This window comes from Pinus tabuliformis, chromosome 2_2, assembly GCF_031772625.1.
Source record: "Pinus tabuliformis cultivar Carrire ecotype Pingquan chromosome 2_2, CPIR1, whole genome shotgun sequence".
NCBI lineage: Eukaryota > Viridiplantae > Streptophyta > Pinopsida > Pinales > Pinaceae > Pinus > Pinus tabuliformis.
Window position 1 is genome coordinate 457,406,469 of NC_142300.1, and position 12,392 is coordinate 457,418,860.

The 12,392-nt window shown below is 36.9% G+C and overlaps 1 long non-coding RNA gene and 2 pseudogenes across 3 annotated transcripts; 2 read left to right on the forward strand and 1 right to left on the reverse strand.

Moving 5' to 3' along the window:
* Positions 1-542: 542 nt before the first annotated feature.
* LOC149193241 (alcohol dehydrogenase 3 pseudogene) lies at positions 543-1,314 on the forward strand (annotated as a pseudogene). Its single transcript, XR_016255028.1, has 3 exons — positions 543-582; positions 758-894; positions 1,096-1,314. The product of XR_016255028.1 is annotated as an alcohol dehydrogenase 3 pseudogene (transcript).
* Positions 1,315-1,463: 149 nt separating this feature from the next.
* Positions 1,464-2,327, reverse strand: LOC149193242 (uncharacterized). The gene is made up of 2 exons (XR_016254930.1): positions 2,201-2,327; positions 1,464-2,088 (listed from the first exon to the last, which is right to left on the reverse strand). It is a non-coding gene; the product is annotated as an uncharacterized LOC149193242 (long non-coding RNA).
* Positions 2,328-4,132: 1,805 nt separating this feature from the next.
* On the forward strand, positions 4,133-7,348 carry LOC149193243 (nucleobase-ascorbate transporter 6-like; annotated as a pseudogene). Its single transcript, XR_016255029.1, has 5 exons — positions 4,133-4,137; positions 4,605-4,696; positions 4,793-4,870; positions 5,167-5,327; positions 5,463-7,348. The product of XR_016255029.1 is annotated as a nucleobase-ascorbate transporter 6-like (transcript).
* Positions 7,349-12,392: the final 5,044 nt, after the last annotated feature.

Genomic DNA, 12,392 nt, shown 5'->3' on the forward strand with positions numbered 1-12,392 from the left:
AGTCTGCTAGCTTTAGGTCCATGAAGGATATCTCCCAAGCTTCCATTGCACATGTATTCATACACTAGCAGGTTGCAATCCTCTCCAGAGATGCAGCACCAGAGCTTAACAATGTTCTTGTGCCAAATCCTCCCTAAAGTCTCAGTTTCTGCTTGGAACCCATTGTCATATTCAAAGGCCTCAATCTTTGCCCTACCAGGAAGCCTCTTCACAGCCACTGTCTCACCATTGGTCATTTCTATCCTGTATACTTGTCCAGCCCCGCCACTGGCAATCATGTTAGTCTCATCCAAGGATCCCAGTATTTCGCCCTCACGAAAAACTAGCTTATGGAAAGAGACCACGTTCCAGCCAAGTGGTCATTGAATGGATTTCGGATTCCTTTGTTCTTGTGTGTATTATGATACCTTCCAATTGGTCATTGAAGGGATTATGCATTTTTTTACTTAAAGCATCCACCTTAAATAAACTGGTGTCCTGCTTTGCTTTCAACTCAATGCTGGTATCAACTGTAAAGTGGATTGAAAAGCTTAAATATTTTAATGGCGAGCTGTACTGCAGGACAGGTTATCAAATGCAAAGGTAACTACTTCAGTTCAGTTCAGTGCAAGGAGTCATGGCCACATCCTTTTTATTTCATGTATATCATTTCATGGCAAAATTGATTTTCAGGGTTAAGCTGCATTTATGCAAACTGTATGTGTGCAATTTATGCTTCTTGAAATCTGATATATTTTGATTTGTACTTTTGTTACAGCTGTTGTTGCATGGGGTGCAGGGGAGCCTCTGAAGATTGAAGAAGTGGAAGTGGCTCCTCCACAGGCAATGGAAGTGAGAATCAAAGTGCATTATACTGCCTTGTGTCATACAGGCCTTTATTTCTGGGAAGCAAAGGTATGCTATGAATAATTACCATTAAACATCAAGTTTCTGGGAAGCAAACGTATGCTATGAATAATTATCATTAAACATCAAGAAAATTTGAAGGAAGGATATTAATTACACATCTCCAATTGCACTGTACTGTATAACACATAAAATATTGCTGTTAGCAGTGAAATGGAATGACTGATACTGATACTGCTTTGGTTGCAGGGCCAAAATCCTCTCTTTCCCCGCATTTTAAGACATGAAGCAGCTGGGTATGATGTGCAGGCATTGCAAAGTTCCATTTCCAAACAAAAGTATCTTATGCACTGCAGTGTCCACCTTCTTAAGAGCAAATAAATAATTCCATTTTGAAATCACAAAGGATGATCCAGTTTTATGTTGCCTTCCCATGTCATGACTGGCTGCTTCATCATCCCCAAGAATTTTTAGCGGTAGATTATTTTGTAGTATTTGATGATGAATTTTTTCTGCAAACTGCTATTATTGAAATTATATAACTGATTACTGGCTAATCAGACGAAAACTTTTACATAAAGAAGCCATCCTACAAAATAGTGCTGAGGAAGAAATCATTCACAAAAGTTGCACCTCCCATTATATCTATTTATTTAAATCCATGTCACTGTCAAATAACTTTAATCTAAAAAGTCAGCCTGGACAGGATTCCAATCAATAAAACAAAAGACACTCCCCTTCCGGAGAATTCAACAAGAATGGGACCTTGGCATCACAAATCCATTTAAATTTTAAACCTTCAATCTAACTTTGTTCATCAATGTAGAGTAATTCTGGACTGCTTTAAAATTGGAAATTAGCTCCAAATAGCAATTATATCAAATGGAAAAAGTGGGAAAAAGATGTTCTAAAATGCAAGTTGGAGGGAAAAGAAAAAATCAACAAAAAGGACTATCCAGTATCTGCCAGATATGTTTCACTTGTAAAGCAAAACTTTTACAACATCCGAACATCCGGTATCTGATTTCTTTAGGGACCAACGACCTGGCATCAATAGATATGATGATAATTGAACGTCTTTTGTCAAACCTCGATCCTTGAGTCCAAAGACTCAAATAACTTTGGACGTGTTCTATACTTGCACTGCATCATAGACAAATTTGAACTTTGACCATCAGAGGCTGCTCGTAGGTTGATTCTCAAGTCATTGAGGACAACAATACTCCTCCAGAATAAACGCCCCTTCAAACATGTATTTAGCATACCCAGCATGACATTTAGATATACAAATATAAAAAATGAAAATCTAAACAAATTTCCATCATTTAACCAGGTATGGTGTGGGAAAACTTACATCAGTGTAGTCTTGATCAGTTAACCACCATAAACACCTGTTCGTAGTGTCATAAACTCTCCTACAAACAAATGACGATATGCCTGAAGGAAGTTCAACGTCTTTCCTGAGAAACCCAACTTTAGATGGCTCATATCTCATCTTTGTGAAATGAAATAACCAGCTGTATAAACACACGATGAAATCATGTAAGACAGACATTAAAGCTTCAAAATATCTCATCTGTTTGCAACTCTATTGAATATGGAATAGCAATATAGCAGATGCGTAATAGATCATAATAAGCATACCAGTAAACCAAGGCACTGACCTTTTCCAGCGTATATTTAAAAGAACAAGCATCTTCCTTAAGAAGTGAACCAGTCAACTTATTATGGAATTTGTTTCATTGGAGTGCTCCACCTATTGATGTATCTCCATTTGAATAGGTTCCCTTGCACACATCTCCATGTTATTGGTTCAAGGCACCCACACGTGGAGGGTATCTATTCAGATGATATACTAACTATTGAACCCTTTTTTTTGGAATCGACCAATATGGCTGAAGCATCATTGCATCAATTGAAGGTACACAAGGATCTAACATTTTCAGGTTCTAATACTACTACATGTGATGGCCTAGAGATAACAATACAGAGAGAGAAGATGACCTTCCTTTTACTCTCTTCCACCAACATGTACAATCTCCAAAGCAAACATTCAATCCAAGAATGCTCAGAACTTTCTTAAAAAACAAGGTAGATGCAATGGATGTTCAAAATTTCCCTTTGTTGTTATGTTATCAGATAGAGTTTACAACATGGGGATAATCTTGCAACTCTAGTGGCCCCTGTTATATTGGTGGCAACATGTGTGAATGCTACTTACCCCAGGAGAACTACAAATGATTCTGTCATGAAAAGCTGAAAAGTATATACCTAGGATGAAACTAACAATAATAAGCATATCTGATCATGATGCATAAAATGCATAAGGAAAAAATCCCCAATATGTAGAACATAATAAAAAGTACAAAAGAATAGATGACAATTCCCAAAAGCAATCTGTGATACATTGCATGGAATGCCATCTGAAAAGCTGTAGTATATTTTTTATTACTTTTCCAATGTCATTTCATTTTTGCTGCAATAATTTCCATGCACTCATTTTGGAAGAAAATCATGAAGCTAAAGTTAATGGTAAGCCTAAAGTGCCCTGTCAACAGGAGCTGAAGTCTTTATTTCAAAGGCAAACAACGTTTACCAAAAAAATTATATTTTAAAAATATGCTATGAATAACTAATAATTCTCGCATTATGCGTGGAGAATATCAGAAAGCAATTGTACTGCTAGTTCCTACTAATGCCTTTGCAAGGGGCTTAAGATATCATTACTATAAAATGACTCTATATGACTCTCGAGTTCCAGATAAATGCTCATTGGCTCAATTTGAAGCACCAACAACAAAAACATTCTGTTGCATCTTCAAAAGTACTTACAAAAATAAACTACTCTATGCACAACATGCCTCTTTTGAATTGGAGTCAAGATAGCATATTGACCACTCTGAGAGTCTGAAATGTACTTTTCCTTTTCATTATTCTCCTTTTGCTGCTCGCCAAGAGCGGTGATCTTGAAGTGCTCTGAAAATGATTGACCAGGGCACAGAGGCATCCATTTGAGATAATTCGTGAAAGCAGTTCCCTATCAAAGTGATAGATATAAAATATAGACATCTTAGATTTCACACTGTGAAGTTGTCTCTTTCTGAATTGAAGACACTCTAATTATTCTCCAAATGCACCAAGGCTATTGATAAAACAGAGATCCCACCTCTAAAATAAAGTTTCATCCTCAGACAGATGGGAAAAACTTGGTCAGGTTGAGAGGGAGAGCATAAAATTCTTCACTTCTAGGATCATTTTTGAATGAACGGAACTTATCCCACCAATGATGGCGTCTGTCTTTCCTTGTTGAGCTCTCCCCCATATGTAGAGTGTTATCCAAAAACAATGCTACAATGCCAGTAACTAAAGGTGGTGACGAGAAAATCACATTGATAATGTCATTGAACTGTTAAAAAAGCCATTCAAAAATGTTTAAAGTTAAAAACATTGAAAATTTGAAGATTGAAGGGAATGTTGCCACAACGAACTGCTAGCCAAAAAATTTCAATGTAGTCCCTGAAACAAGTTGTAAGAACCCTACCCATCATCATCGCACAGTATCAGTGTAAGAACCAGGAAACTTGACCCATTTCTGGAAACTTTTAGCTGCAACTTGACCCATTTCTGGCAATACTAGCTCTGAAATGTATCAGTGTAAGAACCAGACAACTTGACCCATTTCTTGCAACTTTAGCTGCAACTTGACCCATTTCTGGCAATACTAGCTCTGAAATTTGTCTTATCTTGGGAATTTGCAGTGAGAATGCTCGTCTTTTGGGGTTGACACGAGTTGGGAGTCGAAGGGTGCTCCAGATATCAGCAAGATTTATGATATTCTTCTCTGTTCTTGGTGATAATCAATTCAAGTTGGTATATTGTTCTCATTTTGGGGTTTATTCCCTAGTCTAGGATTTGGCATTGCTAATTTCGTGTTAATGTGTTCCAGGCAAATTTGGAGCAATCTTTGCTTCTATACCAGGACCCATTGTTGCTGCCGTGTACTGTCTCCTCTTTGGTTATGTTGGTATGTATACAGTGTACACAAATCCTATGTGCTGAGCTGCAAAGTCAGTCAACTAGTAGTATCTTAGCTGTTGCCATAATGTATAATGGATGTGTGCATAAAACCTTAAGGTTAACTCATATTGGCAGACACTTAGTTGTACAATGCAATTTCAACATATTAGGGTACAACAACAATTCATTGGGTACCTATATTGGCAGACAGTTTGTACGATGCAACTTTAAAATTGTAGGGTAGAACAACAATTCTTTGGGTTTTGCCTCGTGTCTGAAACTTTTTGTATTCTTGATGAGCAGCTGGTGAGGGTCTCAGTTTCCTTCAATTTTGTAATCTAAATAGTTTCAGGACGAAGTTCATCTTGGGCTTCTCTCTATTTTTGGGATTATCGGTACCACAATACTTCAATGAATTTACAGTTTCTTCTGGTCATGGTCCAGTCCACACTCATGGATGATGGGTAGGGTTCTTACAACTTCTTTCAGGGACTACATTGAAATTTTTTGGCTAGCAGTTCGTTGTGGCAACATTCCCTTCAATCTTCAAATTTTCAATGTTTTTAACTTTAAACATTTTTGAATGGCTTTTTTAACAGTTCAATGACATTATCAATGTGATTTTCTCGTCACCACCTTTAGTTACTGGCAGCGTAGCATTGTTTTTGGATAACACTCTACATATGGGGGAGAGCTCAACAAGGAAAGACAGAGGCCATCATTGGTGGGATAAGTTCCGTTCATTCAAAACTGATCCTAGAAGTGAAGAATTTTATGCTCTCCCTCTCAACCTGACCAAGTTTTTCCCATCTGTCGGAGGATGAAACTTTATTTTAGAGGTGGGATCTCTGTTTTATCAATAGCCTTGGTGCATTTGGAGAATAATTAGAGTGTCTTCAATTCAGAAAGAGACAACTTCACAGTGTGAAATCTAAGATGTCTATATTTTATATCTATCACTTTGATAGGGAACTGCTTTCACGAATTATCTCAAATGGATGCCCCTGTGCCTTGGTCAATCATTTTCAGAGCACTTAAAGATCACCGCTCTTGGCGAGTAGCAAAAGGAGAATAATGAAAAGGAAAAGTACATTTCAGACTCTCAGAGTGGTCAATATTCTATCTTGACTCCAATTCAAAAGAGGCATGTTGTGCATAGAGTAGTTTATTTTTGTAAGTACTTTTGAAGATGCAACAGAATGTTTTTGTTGTTGGTGCTTCAAATTGAGCGAATGAGCATTTATCTGGAACTCGAGAGTCATATAGAGTCATTTTATAGTAATGATATCTTAAGCCCCTTGCAAAGGCATTAGTAGGAACTAGCAGTACAATTGCTTTCTGATATTCTCCACGCATAATGCGAGAATTATTAGTTATTCATAGCATATTTTTAAAATATAATTTTTTTGGTAAACATTGTTTGCCTTTGAAATAAAGACTTCAGCTCCTGTTGACAGGGCACTTTAGGCTTACCATTAACTTTAGCTTCATGATTTTCTTCCAAAATGAGTGCATGGAAATTATTGCAGTAAAAATGAAATGACATTGGAAAAGTAATAAAAAATATAGTACAGCTTTTCAGATGGCATTCCATGCAATGTATCACAGATTGCTTTTGGGAATTGTCATCTATTCTTTTGTACTTTTTATTATGTTCTACATATTGGGGATTTTTTCCTTATGCATTTTATGCATCATGATCAGATATGCTTATTATTGTTAGTTTCATCCTAGGTATATACTTTTCAGCTTTTCATGACAGAATCATTTGTAGTTCTCCTGGGGTAAGTAACATTCACACATGTTGCCACCAATATAACAGGGGCCACTAGAGTTGCAAGATCATCCCCATGTTGTAAACTCTATCTGATAACATAACAACAAAGGGAAATTTTGAACATCCATTGCATCTACCTTGTTTTTTGAAGAAAGTTCTGAGCATTCTTGGATTGAATGTTTGCTTTGGAGATTGTACATGTTGGTGGAATAGAGTAAAAGGAAGGTCATCTTCTCTCTCTGTATTGTTATCTCTAGGCCATCACATGTAGTAGTATTAGAACCTGAAAATGTTAGATCCTTGTGTACCTTCAATTGATGCAATGATGCTTCAGCCATATTGGTCGATTCCAAAAAAAGGGTTCAATAGTTAGTATATCATCTGAATAGATACCCTCCACGTGTGGGTGCCTTGAACCAATAAAATGGAGATGTGTGCAAGGGAACCTATTCAAATGGAGATACATCAATAGGTGGAGCACTCCAATGAAACAAATTCCATAATAAGTTGACTGGTTCACTTCTTAAGGAAGATGCTTGTTCTTTTAAATATACGCTGGAAAAGGTCAGTGCCTTGGTTTACTGGTATGCTTATTATGATCTATTACGCATCTGCTATATTGCTATTCCATATTCAATAGAGTTGCAAACAGATGAGATATTTTGAAGCTTTAATGTTTGTCTTACATGATTTCATCGTGTGTTTATATAGCTGGTTATTTCATTTCACAAAGATGAGATATGAGCCATCTAAAGTTGGGTTTCTCAGGAAAGACGTTGAACTTCCTTCAGGCATATCGTCATTTGTTTGTAGGAGAGTTTATGACACTACGAACAGGTGTTTATGGTGGTTAACTGATCAAGACTACACTGATGTAAGTTTTCCCACACCATACCTGGTTAAATGATGGAAATTTGTTTATATTTTCATTTTTTATATTTGTATATCAAAATGTCATGCTGGGTATGCTAAATACATGTTTGAAGGGGCGTTTATTCTGGAGGAGTATTGTTGTCCTCAATGACTTGAGAATCAACCTACGAGCAGCCTCTGATGGTCAAAGTTCAAATTTGTCTATGACGCAGTGCAAGTATAGAACACGTCCAAAGTTATTTGAGTCTTTGGACTCAAGGATCGAGGTTTGACAAAAGACGTTCAATTATCATCATATCTATTGATGCCAGGTCGTTGGTCGCTAAAGAAATCAGATATCGGATGTTCGGATGTTGTAAAAGTTTTGCTTTACAAGTGAAAGATATCTGGCAGATACTGGATAGTCCTTTTTGTTGATTTTTTCTTTTCCCTCCAGCTTGCATTTTAGAACATCTTTTTCCCACTTTTTCCATTTGATATAATTGCTATTTGGAGCTAATTTCCAATTTTAAAGCAGTCCATAATTACTCTACATTGATGAACAAAGTTAGATTGAAGGTTTAAAATTTAAATGGATTTGTGATGCCAAGGTCCCATTCTTGTTGAATTCTCCGGCAGGGGAGTGTCTTTTGTTTTATTGATTGGAATCCTGTCCAGGCTGACTTTTTAGATTAAAGTTATTTGACAGTGACATGGATTTAAATAAATAGATATAATGGGAGGTGCAACTTTTGTGAATGATTTCTTCCTTAGCACTATTTTGTAGGATGGCTTCTTTATGTAAAAGTTTTCGTCTGATTAGCCAGTAATCAGTTATATAATTTCAATAATAGCAGTTTGCAGAAAAAATTCATCACGGATAGCAGGTTAAACAGTAAACAGCTTAGTTACCTGATATAACCAAACAACATTTGCAGCTATCAAATAAAACCTAGTTGCCTTAGTTCTTTAACTGAAGTTATTTATCTGAAATTTTCCTTGAAGTGTTCGATGAAATTTCTGAGTTGTTTGTTGAAGGTGTTTCCAGACTTTGCATTCAAACTATTTGTAGAAAGGTGCCAAAGAGAAATTTTAAATTTTTTGGAAAAGTTTGTATGTAACTTTTGTTGGGTATATTATAGTGGTATTAGAGCATAACTCTGGCCAGCTGTGGGTGATATCAAGGAGAAGAATTTGAGGGTCAGAATGGAAGTTTAAAGATAAAAAGCTTCCAAGTCAAAAATTTGAAGATTACAACCAAGATTTCACAAACATGTTAGAACAATTGGAAACATGGTTGTCATTAAAGATGGCAAAGAAAGGGGAAAGCAATTACAAATATGAAGACGAAGATATAAGCATAAATGAAGATTCAGTACATTTAGTTGAAGATACAGTTGAAGCCTTGTGAAATACATCTAAAGCAAGCCAAAGGGTAAGTGTTAATCCAAATGGTGGTAGGAAAAAGGTATTAATTCATGTTGCAAATAAAGAGGTTTCCAAACCAGGCTTAGAAGAAATATATGGACCATTTTCATTTGAATTCTTAGTTGGAAAGACCCTAAAAAGTTTGTCCCATGAAAAGGTTCAGTTTCCCACTAAGTCTGGCAGTGTCATGATTGACCGTATTGTTCATGTCAAAGGCTCAGCAAAATATGGACACAAATCTTGTGAAGACAATCTGAAGCATCTTGATGGCATCATTCTCATTTGCAGGGGGGATAAGATCCCACACAAGATATATTCAATATAAGTAAATTTCGACATCAAAATATGGATCAGTTTACTGGAGTCTTTGTAAGGCCACTGGAAGTTTGCAATGATGTTACAAGGAACATGCTCCAAGAAGAAATTGAATTCCTAGTGGATGGTACAGCTAAAGACAACAAGGAACATTCTCTAATGAAACTAAGCTTCCACACTCCAAACTCCAATACCATGTTTGCTGAGGGCATTGTTATCCTTACACCTGGGATTGTTGCTAAAAGGAGGAGAGGTAATTCTGTTATTTGTATCTTGCCTCAACCATTTAATGAATTCACTAGGGTTCTTGCAATGTGTGGTAATGTGGAGATTCAACTAAATAAAAATGTAACAGTAGCACATCAAGAAGGATTGCAGACGAAAAATTCCCTTCAGAAAAAAGGTAATAAAGAATATTATCAAATATCATCTGCAGCTGGAATTTAGTCCCCCAATGCATCGTATTATGTTGCACATGAGATATACATTTCTCGATTCAGTTCAGGAATCTCGGGGAAGATGTCAGGAAGGAAAAGTGAGTGGATTGATGCTCCCGTGAACCATGCTAGAGACTAGCCAATTGCTCTTTGTTCCATGGAAAACAAGGTTCAGGAGCATGTGAGAGGACTGTTAGAACATCATATAAAAGAAGCTTTCCTTCCATGCTACTCCACACAATGGATCAGTGCCAAAGAACCAGAGCAGGGGAAGTAATGGTTAAATGACAATCCTTATCTGATAAAGTTTGAAATGAAAAATTCCTTCAATTAAGTAGGACCTGGAACATGCAAAGGAAGCAATTTTTAGGCATGGAGTACGTGGCCTAGTGAATGATCCATACAATGAGTTAGATCACCAACATCCTTCTAAACAAATGTAAATTAAGCATGTCAGAGAGATGCTTACAAAGGTGAGGTGCCTTGCCTAATACCATGATTACCATGTCTGGTTTGTTGCTCACCAAAAACAGTTACAAGATTGGCATGGTGATGCTCCCAGTCTCCACGATATTAATGGCAATTCACATTTTATCAATACGCGTAACAAAGGAATTATAGTTCATGGAACTCGGGATCCTGTGGCTGGCTCGTTTGACATAGTGCAGATGCTCGGAAGGGAAGTCCTAACAGGGTGGATGACTAATAATAAGCCAACATAATTACCTTTCATATCAAAGGGCTTGAATTCAAATAGCCACATTTACTCTGACCAACATCAATTGAAGGCTCGAATTCGAGGTATTTATTTGAAAATTGAAAGCATTTTCAATTTTCCAAAAGAAGTTATCGAGCATATTCAATTATTGAAAAATATTGTGATCTTGAGGCTATGGTATTACATGGGAAAGTGGAGATAACTTAGTCAGACTTTGAATTTTGCTTTCTACATGTTTCTTGCATGCTTTGGCCTGTTTCTTGCATGCTTTGAGCAGAAAGGCCATATAGGGAGCTTCCAAACACTTCAACATGAAACCTTAGTTACTTGTAGTCCTCAACTTTTGACTATTGTTGTGTCTCTTCAATGGCAAGATCCTGTAAATATATTGCTTGCACATCATAGGAAAACTACCTCAGTTTCAATTGATTGCACAATCAAGCCTTGGAACCTGACAACAAGCACAAGAAGTGTACTTTGCAACCCTGTTCTGACATATTCTGGGCATAGATATGAAAGGAGCCTTGTGGGGCTTTCTATTGCTATTGGTTCAGAGTCAAATGAGGTATTTGTCTATCATAAATCAATTCCAATACCAGTGGCATCGTACAAGTTTAACCATATAGATCCAGTTAATGGTAAAAAGGTATACGTTGTCAATGGATAGTTGGCTTCCTCTGTATGCTGGAAAGGGCAGATCCAAACCTGGGTTGCGTCATCAATGTTAACATTTGGAGGCCTTTATTACCCTTGATGTGCACAATGGATTGGATTTAAGGTGAAAGGAAGACTTCTTGCAACTCATGCGATTTCCAAGACATATGCATATTGTTACATAAAGAATAGGCCCAACATTACAGAGTATTAGGACTTAGTACCATTTTTGTCAAATGACCCAACCTTCCTTGGACAATGATAGATTGGGGTTCTCCAAAATAATATGTTTCTACATATATGTGTGCTATCAAGGGAGGAGTACAAGCCATTTCTGGATGGCACTCAATTAACAGCCATTGGATTAGTTGTGCAACCATATCTATGTGAAGACGGGCCAGCTATTCTTCAGGCTGTTACTTTGGATGTAGCCCCAGTGAAGTTTAGGCATGGAGATCCCTACAACCACAATACCAAAGAAATGAATTCCATGGATACAAACACGTCTGGTTGCATCATAATTCAATTGGGAATATGAGATTTTAGTCTTTTTTGGGGTTTTACGATACCGAATTTGTGTGAGTGATGCCATGCAAAATCATTGCAATCCTGCAGCTCTTGCATCGACATCATAAATGGAAATCTAGCCCAAGAAATCCATACAAAAGTCGCATCTTCATTTATTGGGCTCTTTTGACATTATTCCTGTTTCAAGGGTGAACTTTTGGATGCATATTCCAGATCGATTTTTTGTTTTAAGAGACACAGCTTAAGTTAATGTCCATGCTTGTATTATCTGCCCAACTTTGTCCCAATGGCATCGAAGACACTGTCTTTCCTTTCCTGATGTCAGTGTCTAACTTTGGGAATACATCTGGTTCTTGGTTTAGCGCACTTCTACTTTAGTGGCTTCATGTCCAAAAAGATGACTACAGTAGACTTTGGATAACAGTTCTTATATGCAACTTGATGAGATTGTCACCTTTCCTATTTCTCTTTCTTGTGCCACAGTGTACAGTGGAAGCATTAAGCCCCCAAACATTGCCTTATCATATGATTAAAAAATATAAGAGAACCCAGCAGGTAGGAGGTATGAATGTAGATCATTTACAATTTGCTTTTCCTAATGGAAAATATCATGCAACAATACTATTTTTTCCCGTCCAGATTATCACAAAAATGCAGCATCAGTGTGAACAACAATTGCCAACATCTTATACAATGATATTACATAGAAGTTCTATGTTGAGGGAGTGAACCATGACATTACATTTAATTTGAAGTCAGAAATAGTGTCTTGGAGGATCCAGATGACCATTTTTCCCTTGCTTAGTCTGGAATCAGTTAA